This window comes from Cricetulus griseus, chromosome 7 (genome assembly GCF_003668045.3).
Source record: "Cricetulus griseus strain 17A/GY chromosome 7, alternate assembly CriGri-PICRH-1.0, whole genome shotgun sequence".
In the NCBI taxonomy this organism is placed as follows: Eukaryota; Metazoa; Chordata; class Mammalia; order Rodentia; family Cricetidae; genus Cricetulus; species Cricetulus griseus.
Window position 1 is genome coordinate 35,171,653 of NC_048600.1, and position 22,251 is coordinate 35,193,903.

General features: G+C 42.9%; 1 protein-coding gene across 4 annotated transcripts in view; it reads right to left on the reverse strand.

Moving 5' to 3' along the window:
- The window catches only part of Snx29 (sorting nexin 29), a 402,905-nt gene that overhangs the window by 184,404 nt on the left and 196,250 nt on the right, over positions 1-22,251 (reverse strand). The window lies entirely within an intron of this gene.

Consider the following 22,251-nt stretch of genomic DNA (forward strand, 5'->3'; position numbering starts at 1 on the left):
ATTTACAGTCTTCTAATATAAGGGTTAAGGATGGTACACAGACTTCTGATAGAGGGTTAAAGGGTGGTACACAGTCTTTTGATAGAAGAGTTAAGGATGGTACAGAGGTTTCTGATAGAAGGGTTAAGGATGGTACACAGTCTTCTGATAGAAGGGTTAATGTGTGAGCTCTCAACTGATGCCTCTCCTCTGCCATCTTGGACTCTTATCTCACTGACACCATAAACCCAATTAAGTGCTTTCTAAGATGCTTAATCAGGGTGTTTTAGCACAGCAATGGAAAAGCAGCTAATACAGAAGTAGAACTAAGAACAATCTGTAGAGTCTCAACCTTCTTAATGCTGTGACCCTTTAACACAGATCCTCATGTTGTGGAGACCCCCAACAATAAAATCATTTTTGTTGTTACTTCATAACTGTAATTTTGCTACTGTTATGAATTGTAATAGAAATATCTGATACGCAACCTCTATGAAAGAGGTCATGACCCACAGGTTGAGAACCACTGCCTTAGAAGGATATCCAACAGCCTTGAGAAAGTCTTTGAAACCAGGGCATCAAATCACTGCAAGGGTATGCTACAGTAAACTGCCCCCAAGTCATGATGCACAAGGCATGGTCACCCATAAGTGCCTATTTTGTGCTGAAGACCAAATAATTAAAAACTGAGAATGAGCCAAGAAGCTCTAAAGACACTAAGAGACTAAGAAAGATAGGGGTATAGCACTGGACCAAAAAAAGCTCAGTGACACACTTTACAAATGTGGACCAGGCTCCATTCCCAGCAGATGCTGACAGGTGCAGGCCTTGAATGCCCATTAACCATAATGGGATTAAACTAGGGCAAAAGAAAGGCCTGAGGCAGCCCCAGGTAACAGGGAATGGCCTCCAGAACTGCAGTACAAGCACTGGCATGTGGTGATATCTTGCTTGTACAGATAAGGCCTGTTTTGGGGTCAGAGAATTAGCTTGCCACTAGCTAACCATAGAGGTCTGAAGGTCTGTACAGACAGATAGGAAGTGAGGTAACTGGGCAGAAACAGGATATAAGCAGGGAGAAACAGGAAATAGCTCTCTCGTCTGCTGAGATGCTAAGGAGGTAAGGTGTGCTGTGGCTTGCTCCTTCTCTCGGATCTCTCAGCATTTTCCTCTATGTGTGACTCCAGCTTTTTATTATCTAGACCAATTAAGAACTCCACTTACACTGGCACCCTCCAAACTTCACATGACCCATGGCTGAGTTTCAGGCAGCCCAGTAAAACAAGTGGCCATCAACCATAACTGGGCAGCCTATGGGAGAAGCAAGACCTTTGGGTGGCAATGAAACACCCTGCATTCTGAAACTTTAAGTTGATTTTAGCCACTGCAGGGAATGACCAGTCACACCTAACACTTAAGGTACTTGGAGAAAACTTAAAGACTCCAGTAAAATATGATTCAAGGAACATGTTAAATTCATTTCCTTTAAAATCTCATTAAAGTATGAGTTGGTTTTGTTCTAAATAAAAAAGAAAGCTGTAGATGAAATGAAACAACGAACATTATAGAAGCTGAGACTCAAATAGGTAAAGAAAATTTCAGCCCTGGATACAAGTACCTGACTTGAATAGAATGCCTCACAGAAGACTGCACACTGCCAGCAAGATACAATTATCTGAGAGGCAAACAGAGATGGAAGCCACCAAGAAGTCTTTTGAGAAGCTGCACTCAGATGTATGCTCTGAGGAGAAGCTAACAGTAGATCTGGGCTGAGTCCAAAGTTAAGAGAGTTACTGAAAACAGAGAGGTGAAGTTATTCCACAATGACCTTGTGATACTCCTAGTTTCCTCTCCTCTCCTCAACCCTACTTGTTCCCTGAATAGCAGGGACCCATCATACATCTCCTAAGCAAGGTGACAGGAAACTGTCCTCCTGGGAATCGGGAGGAAAACCTGAAGAGACTGGTAGAGCTGTCACCAGGAATGGCACAGCCAGGTAGTCCTGCCAAGAAGCAAAAACTAAATATTCACAGTGCTTCTACCAGCTTTCTAGTATCCTGCCAAGCCTAAGGAGACAGCCGGATATCACCTTGCCTTGTGACAAGCACTTAGAAGAGAGGAAATGTGTAACTTGTATGTAGGGGAAACAGCCTAGCTCCAGGAAAACATTCCACCCAAATACCCAACATCTCCAGGGGCAAAGAGAAGGCCCACATGGAGCAAGAAGAGAGTGATGTTCTAAAGAATGAAAAGCACACAAAAGGCAAAGCAGTTCTGTTCAAAGGAAGCCATGACAGCAGAAATGGGACACTGCCCACAAGGGGAAGGGATGGGAACATTTCCAAAACCAGAGGCAAAGACCCCAAGATGAAAATGGAAGCACAGAACTGCTAAGAGGAAAGGACAAGCTAACCCAAAACAGGGAATCAAAGACCTAATTCAGCACTTTACCAGACATGACTATCAAAACTGAATAGCAAAGGGCACCCAGCACAATGAAGGGAATGAGAACACCTTGGGACCAAGGAGAGCAGGAAAGAGGTGGCAGGCCCCTGGAATGGGATGGAGGGTTTTCATGATTGCAAACTAGAAATTGCAAAGGCTTCTTGAAAGCAACATGGCAGGCTAGCAAACAATGAAGGATGCCTTCAACACCTTCAGGGAAAAGAGATTTGATCTGAATTATGTACCAAGCAAACCATGTGAGACACATAACCCATGAAGCGTTGTCCCCACTTAAAGAAGGAAAATCTAAGAAGAATAAAACACACAACCTAAGATATAAGGAATCTAAGACAAAAGTGAGTCAGATAATTGCTCATAAAAATCCAAACAGTAGAAACTATCCAATGAGCACCAACTAAGGAACAGATAAGCAGAGCAGTTCTCCAGATGGTGGGTTATTACCCAGCCAAGAGAAAGTGGAGGCTATTTCATGCTGCACTATAAAAACACCTTGAAAGCACTGTTCTAGGTGAAAGAAGACAAACAAAGGTCACACTGCATGAGCCCACTGACAAGAACTTTCCACAGACATAATCAAACAGGAGCTGGGGAAGGAAGCATGAAGCACGACTGCTAATGGGTATGCAGTTTGTTCTAGAAGGGGGATGAGCATGTTCTAGAATCTGTGATGATGGATTAACAATTTTTTAAATCACAGAAAAGCAAAAAATAAAAAAAAAATGAAATGAAAGGATTGATTGTACAAAACATAAACTCAGTCTCAAAACCAATACCCAAGAATGGTGGTGCATGCCTGCAATCCCAGTACTCCAGCTAATACCCTCCCCAAGGGTCTAGCACCCCAAATGACCTTCAGATCTTTGTCTGGCCATGGGTATCTTTCTCATCAACAAAGAGCCCCTGCCCATTAGGAAGATGTGTCTTGCTAACTCACAACATGTCTCCCTATCTCAGCCATTAACCACTGGTCTTCCTCCAGGCTCCAGAGTATATTTAAGAAGAATCAGCAATATTGCACACTGGGCAAAGAAGACACGGAAATAGCTTTATTCAAATTGGACTCCACACTAGTTTTCCTTTTTGTTTGTGTGTTTGGTTTTTTGCTTCTGGTACTTTTTTTAAGAGAAAGAAAGAACATAAGTTGGGTGGGTAGGGAGGTGGGGGAGTGTAGGAAGTTAAGGCCTACAAGGCCAAGAGATGAGCCAACCTGGAGTCTGCCTGTCAGAGGGACTGATCATGCCTAGCCAATGAGGGGCAACCACGAGATGCTGCCGAAGGGCCTAGCAACAGGCACTGTCAGAGGTCCTAATTGTGCTTTGGCAATGAGGGGTGACCACAGGATGTAAATGGATTGGAATGACTGAGTGTTGGGAGGGTACATAAGGTTCCCTGCATTACTAAACAAACTAGTCTGCTGTTTCACTTTCACCTGACTTTGGGTGTCTGTGCTGTTTGACATCACGCCTTCTCACTCCCCGCACCCCCAAGGGAGCCATTAGTGGAGGATCTGAGAAGAGTTAGGGAAAGGGAGAAAATACAATCACAACATGTTGCATGAAATTCTCAAAAAACAAAAAGTAGTTTTGTTTAACATGTGTGTGCACAGGAGTGGAGCACTGTTAGCATGTGTGCCTGCACAGGCATGAGCATGAGTGGTGTCAGAGAACATTTGGGAGTCAGTTCCCTCTCTCTCCACCATCTGGGTCCTGAATATTGAACTCAGATCACCAGGCTTGGGGAAGGCCACTTTCTCCCACAAAGCTATCTCACTGATCCAGAAATGGACTTTTAGACCTTCAAGGCTGGGGAAGACTCTGAACAGCCATGAGGATGTCTCAAAGACTGCACCAGGTGACCTTCTCCTGCTGGTCTGGTTAGCTACTGCAGATAAGCAAGCATGCCATACACTTCACTTCTTTGTGCAAAATAGCATCAAAACTGAGTCCCAGGATGCCACACTTTTCTAATCAGCCCACAGCCACTAATGTGGCACCTTAAACTAATCAAAAACAGAGTACAACAGACATCAAAATTCTGATGGTAAGAAGACCCCACACAGCAACCTTCACAAAACAGAAAATTAAAGTACATACTTGGCCTGATGTATCTCTAAAGCACCAGGACTCATGTTTACAAAGTGAGGGAAGCCACTGATTAGGTTAGATACCTCTTACCTCCCATGAGGCCAGCTGAAAAGTAAGAATACAACATCTGATTTGATTTGTTTACTGTCATGTCAAGATGCCTTCATTAGCCTTCAGAGTGAGATAATATTTGAGTATTCAAAGTAGCACAAAGGAAGTCTGTAGTGTCAAGTCATCTGAGAGCCCAGCAAGTTACACTACTTTTCTGTTATTCACACATCACCCAAAATAAACACAGATGTGGAGAGGACCTGTGAGGATTGAATTCTGAATGTCAATGCTAAACAACAATACAAACATTGGTGACAGGTTAAAGTAGAACTTGGTAAGTTGCCTTTTTCCTGGGTGTGATTTACTCTGATACGGAAGGGGTGGCTGAATGCACTTCTTGTCTCTGTGTTTTCTCTTGATCAAAATTGAAGTTTGCCTTGTTCAGATTCTTCTGTTGGAATGGTAGTCTCTCTCTGTGTGTGACCCCAAACTTACTTCTACATACCCCAGGAGGAAGCACCCATCTTTGTTTGTGCTAACAAGAACTGGCTCTATATACAGGAAAACAAGGCCTTAAACAAATGGTCAGCAATTCCTCTCTTCCTCCCTCCCTCCCCCCCACCTCCCCTCCCTCTTTTTCTCTCTCCCTCTGTTGTTTTGTTTTTGTCTTACTATGTAGCTCTGGCTGGCTCAAACTTCCCTCAATCCTCCAACATCTGCCTTCCAATGGCTAGGATCACAGGTACACCCACCACTCAACTCAGCAATGCACTCTTAAACCTATAATGTAATCGCTAATAATTCACTCCTTATTTTGAATTTCTTTTACAATGTCAAGGAAGTCTAAGAGCTAAAATTAACCTGTAAGCTCCTCTTGACTAAGGACAGATAACTTCCTGGAATGCTGGGGGCTGTGGTTCTTTTGCGATAACACAAGTTATGAGTTTTCACTTCAATAAACAAAGCTGGTTGCCCCAAATGCACAGAATGTGCTTGGTCACTCCTAGGTGGGAGATACAGAGGCAGGAAGTATGTCAGGAGGTATGCTTGCCCATAACTGATGAAGGCAAGAAGTACATAATCTTGTGGGTTTGCCTTTATAGGTACATGGCCAATGTAGTTCTAAGCCATGCTCTGAGAAACCAGTGTCCATCTTCTTGGCCAGTATTAAATAAACCTTGTTTTAACTGGATAGTTGTGGAACTGGTCTTTCTCCTTGGCATTTTTAGGTTTAACATTTGGAGAGCCAGCAAGATTGGACCATCCACCTAAATGCTGAAGCCAGGGAAGCCCTTTGCTCTGGGACTGGTACATCCAGGAGGTGCACACCTTGGAACCTAAGGCTCCAGGATGTGTCTTTGGACTCCCAGAGTGAACAACTATGCTTGATAGGAAAATAACAAGCCTGTGCCCCCACCCACCCGGCCACCCAAAGGCCTCCTTCTAGTAAGTCATAGAAGCTTTTGAAAACTTTTTCTGTGACTCTGGGTTTATGGTTACATGGGATCCTAATCTGAGGACATAGGGATTCCTATGTCCAGGGCAAAACAAGATGTCACAAAGCCCTCTGATTATTTCTGGTTAACTGGGAGTCTGGCCAGGGCCAGCAGTTCTTTTTCTGATTCTGAGTACACCCTGGTAAAGACTTAGAGCCAAGAATAAACTTGGAGGGGATCAGCACCTGTGTGTTCACTGACGGGTTTTAGCACCGAAGCTGCACAACAGAGCTGAGGAACCATAAGAATGAACCCACAGCACTGGGGGCCAAGCCAGGGGTTTTGAGAGGCCCAGCATGGAAAACTCGGAAAGGGCCAGTCTGGAGTAGGTTCTGGCATTTGGATTGTGCAGGTAGGACATTAAGGGGGAGAAAAAAGCCTCCTATTTGTCGCTGAGCTTTCTACCCACTGGGTGGTTCAGTTTAATAGGGATTCAAAATGTCTTTTGGGTATGGATACTATTAAAGCTGATTTATGTTATTCTGCTTTAACTGAAAAGCTAACTCTGAGACTTAGGTATAGCTCTCCCTTTTCTAGACAAAGATGACTTCTCCATGTCTTGTGTCAGGAGATCCACCTGACTCTGCAACAGGTAAAAGAGTAAAGCACAACAGCTAAAAAGGATTCTTGGTTTCATTTAATTGCTTAAGACTTTTGCTTGGATATATATCTTATCTCAAGATTACTAAGACTATTGTGTGAGATCTCTATCCTCAAGATTTGTAAGTTTATTGGATATGGTTAAAAATCTGTAACATCTGCAACAAAAAAGGTTAACTTAAAACTTAGAACAGGTTGATAGGTTGAAATCTATGCAAAGGTAATTGTAAAGGAACTATGTGTGTGATGTCTTATTGGGATATAAGCAACATGTGACTTCACTGCCATCTTGGGCAGCCATTGTTGTTATGGTTGAAGAAGATGAATGTCATGTGACTTTACCACCATCTTGATTAAAGGTGACCATGTGATGTGGACTGACCAAGGAGGCAACAACAGGTCTCCAAGATATTTTGAATTAGGATGAATTTTTGTATAGTTCTTGTCTTGAAAACAAGGTTTATGAAAGATAGGATTTAAAAACAATACTTGTTTAATACAGTATTAGAACTGCACCTCCATGCATTCATATACAAGAACAAACCTTTCTGGGAGCCCAACTTTGTAAGGAAAGAGTCATCCAGGTGGCATGAAGTAGCCATGAAGAGCAGCTAAGGCTGCCAGTGTGTGGCAGGGGTGGAGTTCCTCAAAGAGAGCCCAGGTGCAATGGGGGACCCTGGCAGTTCTGAAAATGCCATTGCCATGTGATAGTCACCAGATACACCAGCCTCAGTAAACTGAGACCTAGAAGGCAAGTTGTGTACTCTGCCAAAGGTGGGGCCAGAGAGGTGACCCAGGCCTCTTGGGAAAGTCCAGAGGATTGCTAGTGAATCCCAGACATTGAGCATTGAATTGTTTGTACTGTGAAAGTTTGGTTTTGCCTTGTCTCAATTATGGTTGTGTCCTGTTTTTTCCCCTCTTGAAATAGAAAACAAGTAGCCCAGGTGATCCATCCTCTCAGAATGCCTCTGTTGCAGTTTCCTTAAAAATCTGCATCCAGAACAACTTCAAAGCTGCTGGCTGAGATGGTCCAGACTCATAGACTACTCCAGCCAGCACTTCAGATAAGACCTGCACTTTCCCATCACCCAGAGACTAAACAAAAAATGATACAACTAACTCTCTAAGGGCTTATCCATTATCTCAATTTCCTCAGGGCCCTCTATGTAATGAGTCTTTTTCTGTACCGCCAACCAAATCCTAAATAATAACATGGAGACTTCTTACTAAGAGGTGTCTTGACAGGTGGTGGTGGCACAGACCTATAACCCCAGCACTCGGGAAGCAGAGGCAGGAAGATCTCTGTGAGTTCAAGGCTAGCCTAGTCTACAGAGCAAGTTCCAGGACAGGTTCCAAAGCTACACCGAAAAACCAAAATGGGAAAAAAAAAAATGTCTCTTGTGGTGTCTCCTTGGCCAAAATGCAAGGTCAGCTAGTTGCTACTCAGCCTTTCTGAGCTAGCAGGTTTTTACCCCAGGCTTTGACTCCTGACTCTTATTGATAAATAGAATTATAGAGACTTAATTTAAACCTACATATCATGGCTGTAGCAGAGCTGGGGCCGCAGGACCTGAAGTCTCACCAAGATGCAGCCTGAGTGACTGGCTGGGTGCTGACTGAGGGGCCATGAGTCTTCAGACAATAATTAAAATATCAGTAGATTTGTGTGCAGTCACTAAACCACTATGACAGAAAAACATCATTTGGCACCCCATGTTGTGCACCATATGTAACGAGTCTGTCTCTGTCCTGCCATCCAGCTCCAAAATAATGACACGGAGACTAATTATTAATTTTGAAAGCTCTGCCTATAGCTTAGGATTGTTTCTAACTAGCTCTTATAACTTAAATTAACCCACTTCTATTAATCTACATCCAGCCATATGGCTCTTGGCTGCTACCTCTCTTCCTGCATGTTCTACTTCCTCTGCATCTGGCTGGCAACTCTGTGTTTCCCCTTCCCAGAGTACTCTCTGTCCTCACCTACACCTCCTGCCTAGCTATTGACCATTCAGCTTTTTATTACACCAACCACAGCAACACATCTTCACTACTAGTCTCAAATATTTTACATTGGTATGGATTTTTGTATATTGATACAAATTTAAGGTTATTTTTATACTGTATATATGTTTCTACTCTTTTTAAGATATTGTAGCTATGCAGCTCATTGAACTATATAATGTAAATTTCTCATCCTTAAAAGTTATTATTACAAACTAGGATACTAATAAATACAGGTTAGTAGTTAGTCGTCTAACAATCAAATTTGTGGCCATGTTAGGTATATTTTCAAGGTCAAATAGGGATATATTTTAGATAGATGGTCTTCAAACTCTTCAGAGACCTTCAGAATATGATTTTTTAATAACCTAAGGCTTTTCATGACAATAAGACACACCTGCTCCTGGCAGGACCAATTTACTTCTTCCCCAGGACTACAGCTACCTTGTCAATTCATTTCATATATAAAAACTGGGCCTTGCTTTTTCCAGATATGCTAGGTCTCTTATTGAGAAAGGCAGACAGGTTTGCCTTGCTAACAGGCTTCATATTAACTGTTAAACAAACTTGCTTTGCCATAACTGATCTCAGTAATCAATGGCTTATATCTTATGGCAAATGATTAAATAGATTTTTAAAAATGTTTTAAGTTTATGTAAATTCTGAGGGTCTAATGAAGTAATTTAAGACATACCAAAAATGGAAAATGCTTCAGATTTCTTTTTTGTTATGCTATTGGGTTTTGTGTTTGTTTGTTTGGTGTTGGGTTTTGTGTTTTGTTTTTTGGTGGGTTTTTTGTTTTGTTTTGTTTTGTTTCTTGAGACAGGAGTTCCTCAGTAGCTATGGAGTCAGTCCTGGAACTCCCTCTATAGACCAGTCTGGCCTCAAACTCACAGAGATCTGCCTGCCTCTGCCTCCCGAGTGCTGGGATTAAAGGCCTGTGCCACCATTGCCCAGCTTATGCTACAGTTATACTAAGATTTCAGAAGTTCAGAGTTTTGACATTGATTGATGAAGCTTTGATGAGCTTGGTAAAGCACTGATTAGTCCAGCTGTCTCACAGATACCTATGAGCTGCTTTTTCTACAGTGTAGATCTCTGTAGTATTGTGGTGATTTGAATAAAAACTGCCCCCATGAGTCCATAGGGAGTAGCACTATTGGGAGGTGTGGCCTTGTTGGAGGAAGTGTGTCCCTGTGGGGGTGGGCTTTGAGGTCTCAGAAGCTCAAGCTGGGCTTAGTGCCTCACAGGTTTTTCTGACTTCCTGTGGATCCATACATAGAGCTACCTCTCCAGCACTATGTTTGCCTGGGTTTCCTTACCCCCCCCCTCTCTCTCTGTCTCTCCCCTCCGTCCTCTAACTACCCTACTCTATGTCTGTCTGAGCAGATTTCCACTTGGCTGACAGATATATCCAGGGATCTGGGAAAGGGCTGTGAGCTCTGGACTTGATGAAAGCTGAAGTGAAAGGGTCCAGCCAATGTGTCTGCTCCCATCTCTTTACTGGGTCAGTGAAGCAGATGCTCCTAATCAATGCCCTATTGCCTGAATCCCCTCCCAGCTTTTGACTAACATTGACTAACACTGTCATTTCAAAACCCCATGAGAAGTTTCCCTGGAACTGCTACAATCCTAGGGCTGTCTGTCCTACCACAGGCACTTGGGTGTGCTCCAGCTCACAAATGACAACAGAATACAGAAGGCACAGAAGTTAGAGCCAAATGAGCCTGGGCTCAAAACCTGATTCGGCCACTTTCTGCAAAGTGCATGGCTTCCCTGAGCACAGTCCCCTGCTGGGGAGATAAATGTTCCAGGCTGACAGGGCAATGGTGAAGGAATCTAAACAGAAATGGGTGAGGCCATCAACAGAATGCCTGTCTGTAGGTGACAACCTGACAATGATTGGAACATCAGGCTGTGACCTTGGCATCCACCCAGGAGAGAATCCTCAAGGCAAACAGATGAGGCACCTCACTAAGCAGAGCCTCAGTACTGATCACACGATCCACTGTCACCTGACTGGCGTCTGCATGTGGAAAGCTGACTAGCTTTATTTCTTTAAAAGGTTTACTTTCTCGGCCCATATGGTGGATCATGTGTGAGAAACAAAGTTATGTTTTAAGTTTTAATTACTGTGCCTGACTGATCCACAAAACAAAAATGCCTCTAAACTGTAAGCCCTTGCCCAAAGACAGATACTGCCTGAGATACCAGAGGCTATTATTCATGTAAGATAACAAGCCACATGTTTTCACTTCCCTAGTCAAGTTTGATTGACCCATCTGCACCAGATATACTTGATCACATGTAGCTGGGAGGTACTTAGGCAGGAAGTGCGCCAGGATGTACCAGCCTTGTGGGTTTGGCCTTTTTAGGCACCTGACCTAATTCAGCACCATTGTTAAGGAACCCTGGAATAGACCTGGCCAATGTCAATCATCCTGGCCAATATTTAACTACAGCTTCCTTCAAATTTGGCTGAATTTGTGGTATTGGTCTTACTGTTGAATCACAGGATAAACATGCTCTCAAAGGACAGACAAAAGGTAAGACACAGAATTTGAGGATAAGGACATGACAAGTTGAAGGACAACCTGGGCTAGAGAGAATGAGGAGTGATCTCAAAATAAAGAAAAATTAAAAATAAAAGAGCTCTTTTTAAAAATAACAAGTTTACTACTAAAAGAAAAATCTTTTTTTACATTTTTAAGACTCAACTGGACATAAGTGTAAGGATTCAGACATGCTGGCCTGCCCTGTCACCTGGCAGAGCGCACTCAGGTAGTACCCTGGTCAGCCCAGGGTTCCGTGACTACTAGTCTGGACACAGGTACAAAGGACCCCTTTAAAAGAAAGACCCTGCCCACTTCTCTTCCTGCTGATCCCCTGGAGCAGACAGGATTTCTCCTGTCTCCCTCTTCTCTTCTGTCCTCTCTGTGTCTCTTTACCTCTTTTCTCTTTCCTCCACCCCCTTCTCTTTCTAATAAAACTTCTCATTAAGCTCTGTCTTCCTGGCATGTTTGCCACCCCCCCACACACACACCTGTCACCCTCCATGGAATCCCCAAGGATTACCTCACACTTTATCATAACAGAGACCTGCAAATCAAAAAAGGGTGTGGTAGTATAAACCCCACACAGCCTGTGAGACAGGAGCTGAACTCCTGGACAGCTGTATTTTCCCAAAGCACTTTTCTCATGGTCCATACAGCTCAAGAAGCTGGGCACCATGACGAGAAGGGACACAGAATGATGGCAGTTAGCATTCATGGATGTTCACCCCATGTCTGGCAACACTGCAGACTCTAAAGGCCTGGTACACTCCACCCTTGTTCCCTGATTCCACCATCATTTAAATAATGTCCAGGGAAACAGGAAGTGATGTCACCATTGCCATGAGCAGCGGTGAAAAGTTTCTAACAGTTACAGGACCCCATCAGAATAGTCTGATGTCAGACAGAGGTGACACTCACACTTATCTGTGATGATACTAAAATCCACACCTCTGGACTCGTGTATCCTCAAAACTGATGCACTGGTGTCTACAAATTGTATGAATTAAAACTATCATAAAAGCTTGAACACAGAATTACTCCTGGCCACATACTTGTCCATGTTTACATTGAACGTACCAATATGTCCACATGTAAATACACATGAATGCATTCACCTTACTGGTTTTACTTTTTCTACAAAATACAAATGGCTATGGTGTAACACAGCTCTCTTTCACTCCCAACAGACCTTGGCACCTCCTTTCCCTATAGCCCTAGCACACAAGTCTGGCCCCTTTTTTTATCATAGCTACATTATAGCTTGAACCACAGCCTTACCATCCCAGTTAAAGAGTACACACAGCCTTACACCTTAGCAAAGTCTGTGCATATGTGGAACTTGACTACAGGATCAATGGGGATAGAAGTTAAACATGGCAACCAGCAAATCCCCAGAGTGTTCTGTCATGGTGGCCTGCCACCCTGCCTCTGTGGGCCTCAGGTTCCATACCCAGCACCAAGTACCAACCCAAATACAAGACTCCCAGGGTCCACATCAGTGCTACAATTTTTATTTTTATTCAAGACAGAGCCTCACTATATAACCCCAGCTGACCTGGAACTCACTATATAGGCCATGTTGGACTCACAGAGATCCACCTGCTTCAGCATCCCCAGTGCTAGGATTAAAGGTGTGTGCCCCCATGCCCAGCTCACCGCCATTCATTTTAATACAAGATCCAGAACACAAAGAGACTGGAAGAACTAAGATGAATGCACACCTGATCTTAGAACAAGTCACCTACCCAGTGACCAGGCTAAAGGTCCCAGAAGAGCAGGCAGGAGAAGAAAGCCAGTGGAAGTCTGAAGTGACAGGACTTCAACCCATTGGAAGCCCTCAGAGAGCTCAAGATCAAGAACACAGGCCCCTAGTGAGAACAGACTCAGAGCTGGCTCTCTGTACAAGCCTGCAACTCCTGAAGGCACTTTGCAGCCCACAGGCAACAAAAGCCAACCACAAAAAAATTAGGACAAGAAACATGATTTTTGTTCAGAAGAAAGGTGAGAAAACTGCACACAATTAATGTTGAAATTCTGAAATATTAGGCCCAGCGACCTTCAAGTACAAGTATCATGGATAAAACTATAGACATGCCTACAACACTGACAGGAAAAAGAAATAACATCCTTGAAACTCAAGGTCATGGCAAAGTCTACTGCTTCAAGGCAGAAGATACATTTAGAAAAGAAATCATGTTGAAAGCTCACTTCCTTATGAATTCTCAAGTATGACAAAGGATCAGGTCACAGTGGGAAGGAAACAAGGCCACAAACCAGCACAAGACACCTCAAGTGCTGCCTCCTAAGAGGGGACACAAGAAGAGAGCCAAGGAAGACGGGTGCTCATTACAACTAGATGCAGGCAGAAAGAAGGCCTCCAACTTGGCTTGTATCACACCAAGCCAGCAGAGCCAACACTGACTCTCTCAAAGCCAGGTCAGTGTGGCTGACCATGACCACACTGAATTCCGAATGAGTCCCACATATACCCAGAAGCTAAGTGCATTTTTCTCCCTAGTAAGAAAAGGACTTTGACATATTGGGAACAATACCATGATAAATGGGAAGCCAGAGGCTATTTCAAAAAGCCCACAGAGATGTTCTGCCTTGACAACTTCCCTGAAAATCCTAATTATGTCTGGGAACCCAAACTGAAGAGCCCTAGAGGAAGCAGAGGGCAGGAAAAGGAGGAGTCTGGGGAGAGGGTCCATCCATCATACCAAAGCCACAGGGCTGAGCCTTCCTCTGTCTACAGATGGGCTACCTGGCACCCACTTGCCAGTCTGTACATGGCTACTACAATGTGAGCCTGTATCACCCTATAAATTAACCCCTATTGCACTTGATAGATTGGAAAGGCAGAGACACAGAGGAGAGACTTACCTACAGTCCTGTGAGCAAAAAGAGGGAATTCAATATAGCATCCAGGTTCTAAAATCTATCCTTGCACTACCCAACACAGCCAGCAGTAGATGAACACATGGGTGGCCAGGAATAAACACACTTTCCACTTCCCAGCACCACAGATAATCCCTTTCTATGCTAGCTGTAGGCTTGACCTTGTAATTTGGTCCAGCTGCTCGAATGCTAACCAGAATGAGACAAGGAGAGGCCTGCTCAGCCTTTCACATGAGCTTAATCTTTAGGGATGTTCCCCCTTGACCACTAAGATCACAGTGACATGAATAGCCCAGGTTTGTCATGTGGAGGAAACCTGAGGAGAAACTGAGCAGTTCAGACAAGAGCCAGCATCAAGGATCTCAACACAGTAGCCTCAGCTCAGTAGCCAGCATGGCCCTTGTTATCTAAGCCATGGGCGGAAGCTTCACACACTGTGGAGAAGGAGAAGACACCGTGCCACACTGTTCCATGCCTCAATTCCCAACCCACTAACTTAGGAGCTAACAAAAGTGTGCTTGCTTAAACCCAACCATTTTTAGGGTAATTGGCTTGTCAAAAATAGGTTGTAAAGGACTGGGGATTGGGCTCACTGGTAGAGTGCTTGCTGACACAAGCAAGGCTCTGGGTTCAAATCCTCAGCAGCAGAGACAAAAAAAAAGAAGACATCAACGTAAATTTCCTGACTTAGGAGAGGATCATGCAGACACAGCATGGCATTTCCTAGCACTTATTCATTCCAAAAACATTCCTATGTGGACTAGTCACTATTCTGAACTTGAAGACTTGGCAAAAACTAAAATGCACAAAGCCTTAGGAACTTTGGGCTGGGGAGGTGTGTTTGCCTGGAGCACATGAAGTTCTATGTATAAGTGGGACATGGGGTACATGCCTGTAATCCCAGCACTGGGGCGGGGGGGGGGGGTGTGGAGAATTAGATGCATAAGTATCACAAGTTCAAGATTATTTTCAACTCTATAGTAAGTTTGAGGCTAGTCTGGAATACATTAGATCCTGTGTCAAAAAGAAAAAAAAAAAAAAAAGAAGGCAATCCCAGGACCCAAGCTCTCATGGGGTTGGGGAGCCTTCAAGCTTTTAATTAATTCTAACATTTAGGAGCAATGGGGTTGGGAAGGTTATTGTATGTGACAGGACAAGACAGTGCAGAGGTTACTCTAGCTTGTATTCATGCTGAGGCCATTTCAAGTTTAACTAAAATTTGATCTCCTTGATGGAGAATCCCATGAAAAATAACCCAATCTATTCTAGGGACCCAAGATCAAGATGCTCCAGCTAATTTATCGCAAATTCTGTTAAGGTACCTGCTTATACAGAACCGCTCCCACTCATTCTCCCAAAGGGTGTTGGGAGCTGCAGAGTACTGCGCCTACAAGATGGCGTCGGTTTCCGCCTTCCGCCAGCCCGACGGCGAGTGCTCTCTGTGATAAACAACTCCTAATTTGGTAAAGGCCATGTATCCTCTTAATTCTGCTTGGAGACAACCTATCCTGGGACGCCACGTGGGGTTAGGTGATTGGTAGTTGTAGGCTATATCAGGCCCCATCTTCCTGGACCCGGGGCCACTCCCTGTAAATCAAGTTTCCCGAGTAAAGATGTGAGAAGAAATTTCCTCGGTGTTGCATCGTTCTTGCTGGTCAAGGGTGGTCGAGACAAGTGGTGGCCCCTACAGGGATTTCAGAACTTCTCACAGTCAGGGCGGTGCCAGTAAGTTCCCAGGTAAGTGGGACAAGAAGGTCTGCGGTAAAAGCGGCGATAAGGTCTCCAGGTTAGGAGCAAGACTGTTCAAGGTAAGAGCGAACCGAAAGTAAAAGCCTCACTCCTGCTTTAACTCGCAGGGTGAAGATCTAGTACATGGACCCCGCTGTTATAGTGGTGATTTGGCTGCTTTTTAACATTGCAGTGTGGGCTCTCGTTTTTTTGGTGGTGTTATCCAACTTGTACACCTCCAGAGCGCACAAACTAAAACAAAAGCACAATGGGATCGTCACAGTCACATGCAATTTTTCTGGCTCTTCAAGAGCTGCTTCATTCTAGAAAATTAAAGTTAACTAAAGCCACGTTGCAGAGGTTCCTGAATGAATGTGATGCCATTGCACCCTGGTTTGCGGTTTCAGGCAATCTCTCAGTGGCTAGTTGGGATAAGTTAGGGAAAGATCTGGATTTTGCCTGGGAACAAGGAACATTGAAGCCATGTGTTCGGCCGGTATGGCGACTAGTACGCAGCTGTCTAGAGGATCAAGAGGGAAATAAGAAAGCTATAGTGAATGGACAAGCTGCCCTTGAAATGCTTCAAGAAGAAAGATCAGAACAGTCAGAAAGTGAGGCTGGAAAGGAAAAACGGAAAGGGAATAAGAAGTGAGTCTATCCTTCTCTGGGAGAGTTGAGGAAGGAGTTAAAAGAACCAGGAGAGGATTCAGAATCAGAGGAGGATATATATGAGGATGAGGACCTCATGGAGGATGAGGAGGGGTAGATTACTGAGCTCATGGAAAAACATTCCTTAAAAGTACCAGAAAAAAAGTTGCCCTAAAATGGCAACTGTAAAGCAAGGGCCCCGCCCTACTGCTCCTCCACCCTACTGCTCACAAGAAGAAGTAAGAGTTCCTGGTTGTTCTACCTTCTGTCCAGAAGTGTGGCGTACTGTTCGCACTGAGTTTCGGATTGCTCCACCACTGGCTTATCCAATTTTCATGGATGGTAACCAACAGAGATATCATGAGCCGCTCGACTTTAAAATAGTCAAGGCTCTGGCAGAGTCGGTGTGCACCTATGGGATGACAGCAGCTTTCACAGTTGCCCAGGTAGAAGCACTCAATCGCTTCTGTATGACACCTGGTGACTGGATGAATTTGGTAAGAGCTTGTTTATCACAGAGAGCACTCGCCGTTGGGCTGGCGGAAGGCGGAAACCGGTGCCATCTTGTAGGCACGGTACTCTGCAGCTCCCAACAAAAGGAAACATACAAGAATGTGATTTTTATCTTTAAACACTCAGGTAAACACTTGGATCCCAAATACCTGAGTGTAGTCCCAGTTAGCTGGCATTCTTTCAATTGGGTATAAACTGTGTCTCAGTGGTCATCTCCTGTGGGATCTCCAAAACAATTATTCCTGTAAGGAACTTGACCCTCTTCCCTATAAGGAACACTGGCCCTTTCTGACTTATTCTAAATAGTGTAGGAACACTTGGACAGAACCTAGCTAAGGTCCCATCCAGCAAGTATTATAATTAGAGCCACTAATAAACTGCTACAATAAATCTGGAAGAAGGAACGTGAATGTTCTGAGAACGGAAAACTGTCATTTCAAATTAAGTAACAGTAACAAATGGTGAGAAATGTGATTAGGAAGTGACAGAGTCTATGTTCCAACATTCAGGAAAGTTCTCCCTGGTAACCCTCCCTCTGGGGTGTGTTCATAGACACTGCTCTCAGGAAAGGGAAATTATCTCCATTTAAATAATGCCAGAGTCGCCTTTCCGTGGACTCACCGCAGACCAGGTGAGCCACCCCCTGCTTTTACCCAATTCTTGTCCTAAGCACCATCCACCCAGATCCCTCCAGGCTCGTCCCTGCTTGAAACAAACACGCCCAGGCAGGGTGGAGCTTCCTGAATCTGGCTTGGTTCAGGACACTCTTCCTTCCCTTTCGGTGGACTCACCGCAGACCAGCGACTGATCCACCAAGAGGCCTAACGCCATCAGAGTGAGGAGGCTACGAGGAGAGGCAAAACCATCCAGAGCTTCGGACATTGAATTCCTGGCCCACACACACTACAGAGTAACAAGAGGAGATAGAGAGATCCTACCTGCACTCACTGGAAAAAGATATGGGAAGAAGACAGAATAAGAACCCGCTCAACAACAGAAAGACCAATATGACACCACCAGAATCTAGGGACTCCACTCCAGCAAGATCTGAAAAGCCCAACACAGTGCATGAAGAAGAGATGGACCTCAAAAATTATCTGAGCAAGATGATAGAGACCTTCAAAGAGGAAACAAGAAAATCCCTTAAAGAAATAGAAGAAAAAGTAAGCAAAAAATTACACGATATGGAGGAAAAGACAAACCAAAATATTCAAGAAATAAACAAATCTCTTAAAGAAGCTAAAGAAACCCAAGATAAAACAACCAAACAAGTGAAGGAAGCTCTTGAAACAGTTCAAAACATGAAAGCTGAATTAGACACATTAAAGAAAACACAGAATGAAGCGATGCTGGAAATGGAAAGGTTGGATAAACGATCAGGATCTAAAGATGTGAGTATAACTAATAGAATTCAAGAGACAGAAGAGAGAATCTCAGCTATTGAAGACTCGCTAGAGGATATACATTCATCAACCAAAGAAAACCTCAAGACCAACAAATCCCTAACACAAAATATACAGGAAATATGGGACACCGTGAAAAGACCAAACCTAAGAATAATAGGTGTAGAAGAAGGTGAAGAAACACTGCTCAAAGGTACAGAAAACATATTCAACAAAATCATAGAAGAAAACTTCCCCAACCTACAGAAAGATATGCCTATGAAAGTACAAGAAGCTTATAGGACACCAAACAGACTGGACCACAAAAAGAAGTCCCCCCGACACATAATAATCAAAACTCCAAATCTACAGAATAAAGAAAAAATATTAAGAGCTGCAAAGGAAAAAGGCCAAGTAACATATAAAGGCAAACCAATCAGAATCACACCCGACTTCTCAATGGAAACTATGAAAGCCAGAAGGTCTTGGATAGATACACTACAAGCACTAAGGGAGCATGGATGTCAACCCAGACTACTGTACCCAGCAAAACTTTCAATCACTATAGATGGAGAAAACAAGATTTTCCATGACAAAAACAGATTTAAACAATACATATCCACAAATCCAGCACTACAGAAGGTTCTGGAAGGAAAACTCCAACTCAAGGAACATAACTACATGCACAAAAACACAGGCAATAGATAATCTAATATTGCCAAACACAAAAAGAAGCAGGAGAGCAAAATCCACACACAATGACACCACCAACAATAAATCCAAACCAAGCAAGAACCAACGAACAATGGACATTAATATCCCTAAATGTCAATGGCCTTAACTTACCCGTAAAAAGATATAGGCTAACAGAATGGATACGAAGACAGAATCCATCTTTCTGCTGTTTACAAGAAACACACCTCAACTTCAAAGACAGGCGATACCTCAGAGTAAAAGGATGGGAAAAGATTTTCCAATCAAATGGCCTCAAGAAACAAGCAGGTGTAGCAATCCTAATATCTAACAAAATGGACTTTAAACTAAAATCAATCAAAAGAGATGAAGAAGGGCATTTCATACTCATCACAGGAAAAGTCCATCAAGATGAAATCTCAATCCTGAACATCTATGCTCCAAATACGAAGGCACCCACATTTGTGAAAGAAACATTACTAAAGCTCAAACCACACATAAAACCACACACACTTATAGTAGGAGACTTCAACACCCCCCTTACACCACTAGACAGGACCACCAGACAAAAACTTAACAAAGAAACAGAGGATCTGAAAGAAGTCATGGCCCAACTGGGGTTAACGGATATCTATAGAGCATTCCATCCAAACTCAAAAGAATATACCTTCTTCTCAGCACCACATGGCACCTTCTCCAAAATTGACCACATAGTAGGCAACAAAGCAAACCTCCACAATTACAAAAGAATTGAAATAACCCCCTGTATCTTATCAGACCACCATGCATTAAAGCTAGAATTCAGCAACAATACAAATGGCAGGAAACCTGCAAACTTTTGGAAAATGAATAACACCCAATTGCACCATTCCTGGGTTGAGGAAGAAATAAAAAAACAAATTAAAGACTTCCTAGATTCTAATGAAAATGCAGACACAACATACCCAAATTTATGGGACACTCTGAAAGCAGTCCTAAGAGGGAAGTTCATAGCACTAAGTGCCCACATGAAGAAACTAGAAAAAAGTCACATTAGAGAACTGACAGAACAACTGAAAACACTAGAGCAAAAAGAAGCAAACTCACCAAGGAGGAGTAGACGCCAGGAAATAATCAACCTGAGAGCTGAAATCAATAAAGTAGAAACTAGGAAAACATTACAAAGAATCAATGAAACAAAGAGTTGGTTCTTTGAGAAGATCAACAAGATAGACAAACCTCTAGCCAAACTAACCAAAAGGCAGAGAGAGAGCACACTAATTAACAAAATCAGAAACGAAAAGGGGGATATAACAACGGACACTGTGGAAATCCAGAGAATCTTTAGGTCATACTTTGAAAATCTGTACTCCACAAAATTCGAAAATCTAATGGAAATGGACAGTTTCCTGGATAAATATCACTTACCAAAATTAAATCAAGATCAGATAAACAATTTAAATCGACCCATAACCCCTAATGAAATAGAAGCAGTCATCAAAAGCCTCCCAACCAAAAAAAGCCCAGGACCAGATGGCTTCACTGCAGAATTCTACCAGAAATTCAAACAAGAGCTGATACCAATACTCCTCAAACTGTTCCGCACAATAGAAGCAGATGGGATATTGCCAAACTCCTTCTATGAGGCTACAATCACTTTGATACCCAAGCCACACAAAGATAAGAATAAGAAAGAGAACTACAGACCAATATCTCTCATGAACATTGATGCTAAAATACTCAATAAAATATTGGCTAATCGAATCCAAGAACATATCAGAAAAATCATCCACCACGATCAAGTGGGCTTCATCCCAGGGATGCAAGGATGGTTCAATATACGAAAAACCATCAATGTAATCCACCATATAAACAAACTGAAAAAGAAAAACCACATGATCATCTCACTAGATGCTGAAAAGGCCTTTGACAAAATCCAACATCCCTTCATGATAAAGATCTTGGAGAGAACAGGAATAACAGGAACATATCTAAACATGATAAATGCGATATACACCAAACCAATAGCCAACATCAAACTAAATGGAGAGAAACTCAAAGCATTTCCTCTAAAATCAGGAACAAGACAAGGATGTCCACTCTCTCCATATCTCTTCAATATTGTTCTTGAAGTTCTAGCTAGAGCAATAAGACAAGATCAGGATATCAAAGGGATACAAATTGGAAAGGACGAAGTCAAACTTTCACTATTTGCAGATGACATGATAGTCTACATAAGTGACCCGAAAAACTCTACCAGGAAACTCCTACAGCTGATAAACACCTTCAGCAAGGTAGCAGGATACAAAATTAACTTAAATAAATCTGTAGCCCTACTGTATACAGATGATAAACTCAATGAGAAAGAAATCATGGAAACATCACCTTTCACAATATCCACAAGCAACATTAAATATCTGGGGGTAACACTAACCAAAAAAGTGAAAGACCTGTACAATAAGAACTTTGAGACTTTAAAGAAAGAAATTAAAGAAGATACCAGAAAGTGGAAAGATCTCCCGTGCTCTTGGATAGGCAGAATTAACATAGTAAAAATGGCAATTCTACCAAAAGCAATCTACAGATTTAATGCAATCCCCATCAAAATCCCAACACAGTTTTTCACAGACATTGAAAGAACAATACTCAACTTTATATGGAAAAATAAAAAACCTAGGATAGCCAAAACAACTCTTTACAATAAAAGATCCTCTGGAGGCATCACCATCCCTGACTTCAAGGTCTACTATAGAGCCATAGTTCTGAAAACAGCTTGGTATTGGCACAAGAATAGACAGATAGACCAATGGAATCGAATTGAAGACCCAGATATTAACCCACGCACCTACGAACACCTTATTTTTGACAAAGGTGCTAAATCCATACAATGGAAAAAAGATAGCATCTTCAACAAATGGTGCTGGCACAATTGGATTCGAACATGCAGAAAATTGCAGATAGATCCATACTTGTCACCATGCACGAAACTTAAGTGCAAATGGATCAAAGATCTCTCCATAAACCCAGCCACACTGAATCTTTTAGAAGAGAAAGTGGGAACAACCCTTGAACAAATTGGCACAGGAGAACGATTCCTGAACATCACGCCAGAAGCACAGACACTGAGGTCTGCAATTAATAAATGGGACCTCTTGAAACTGAGAAGCTTCTGTAA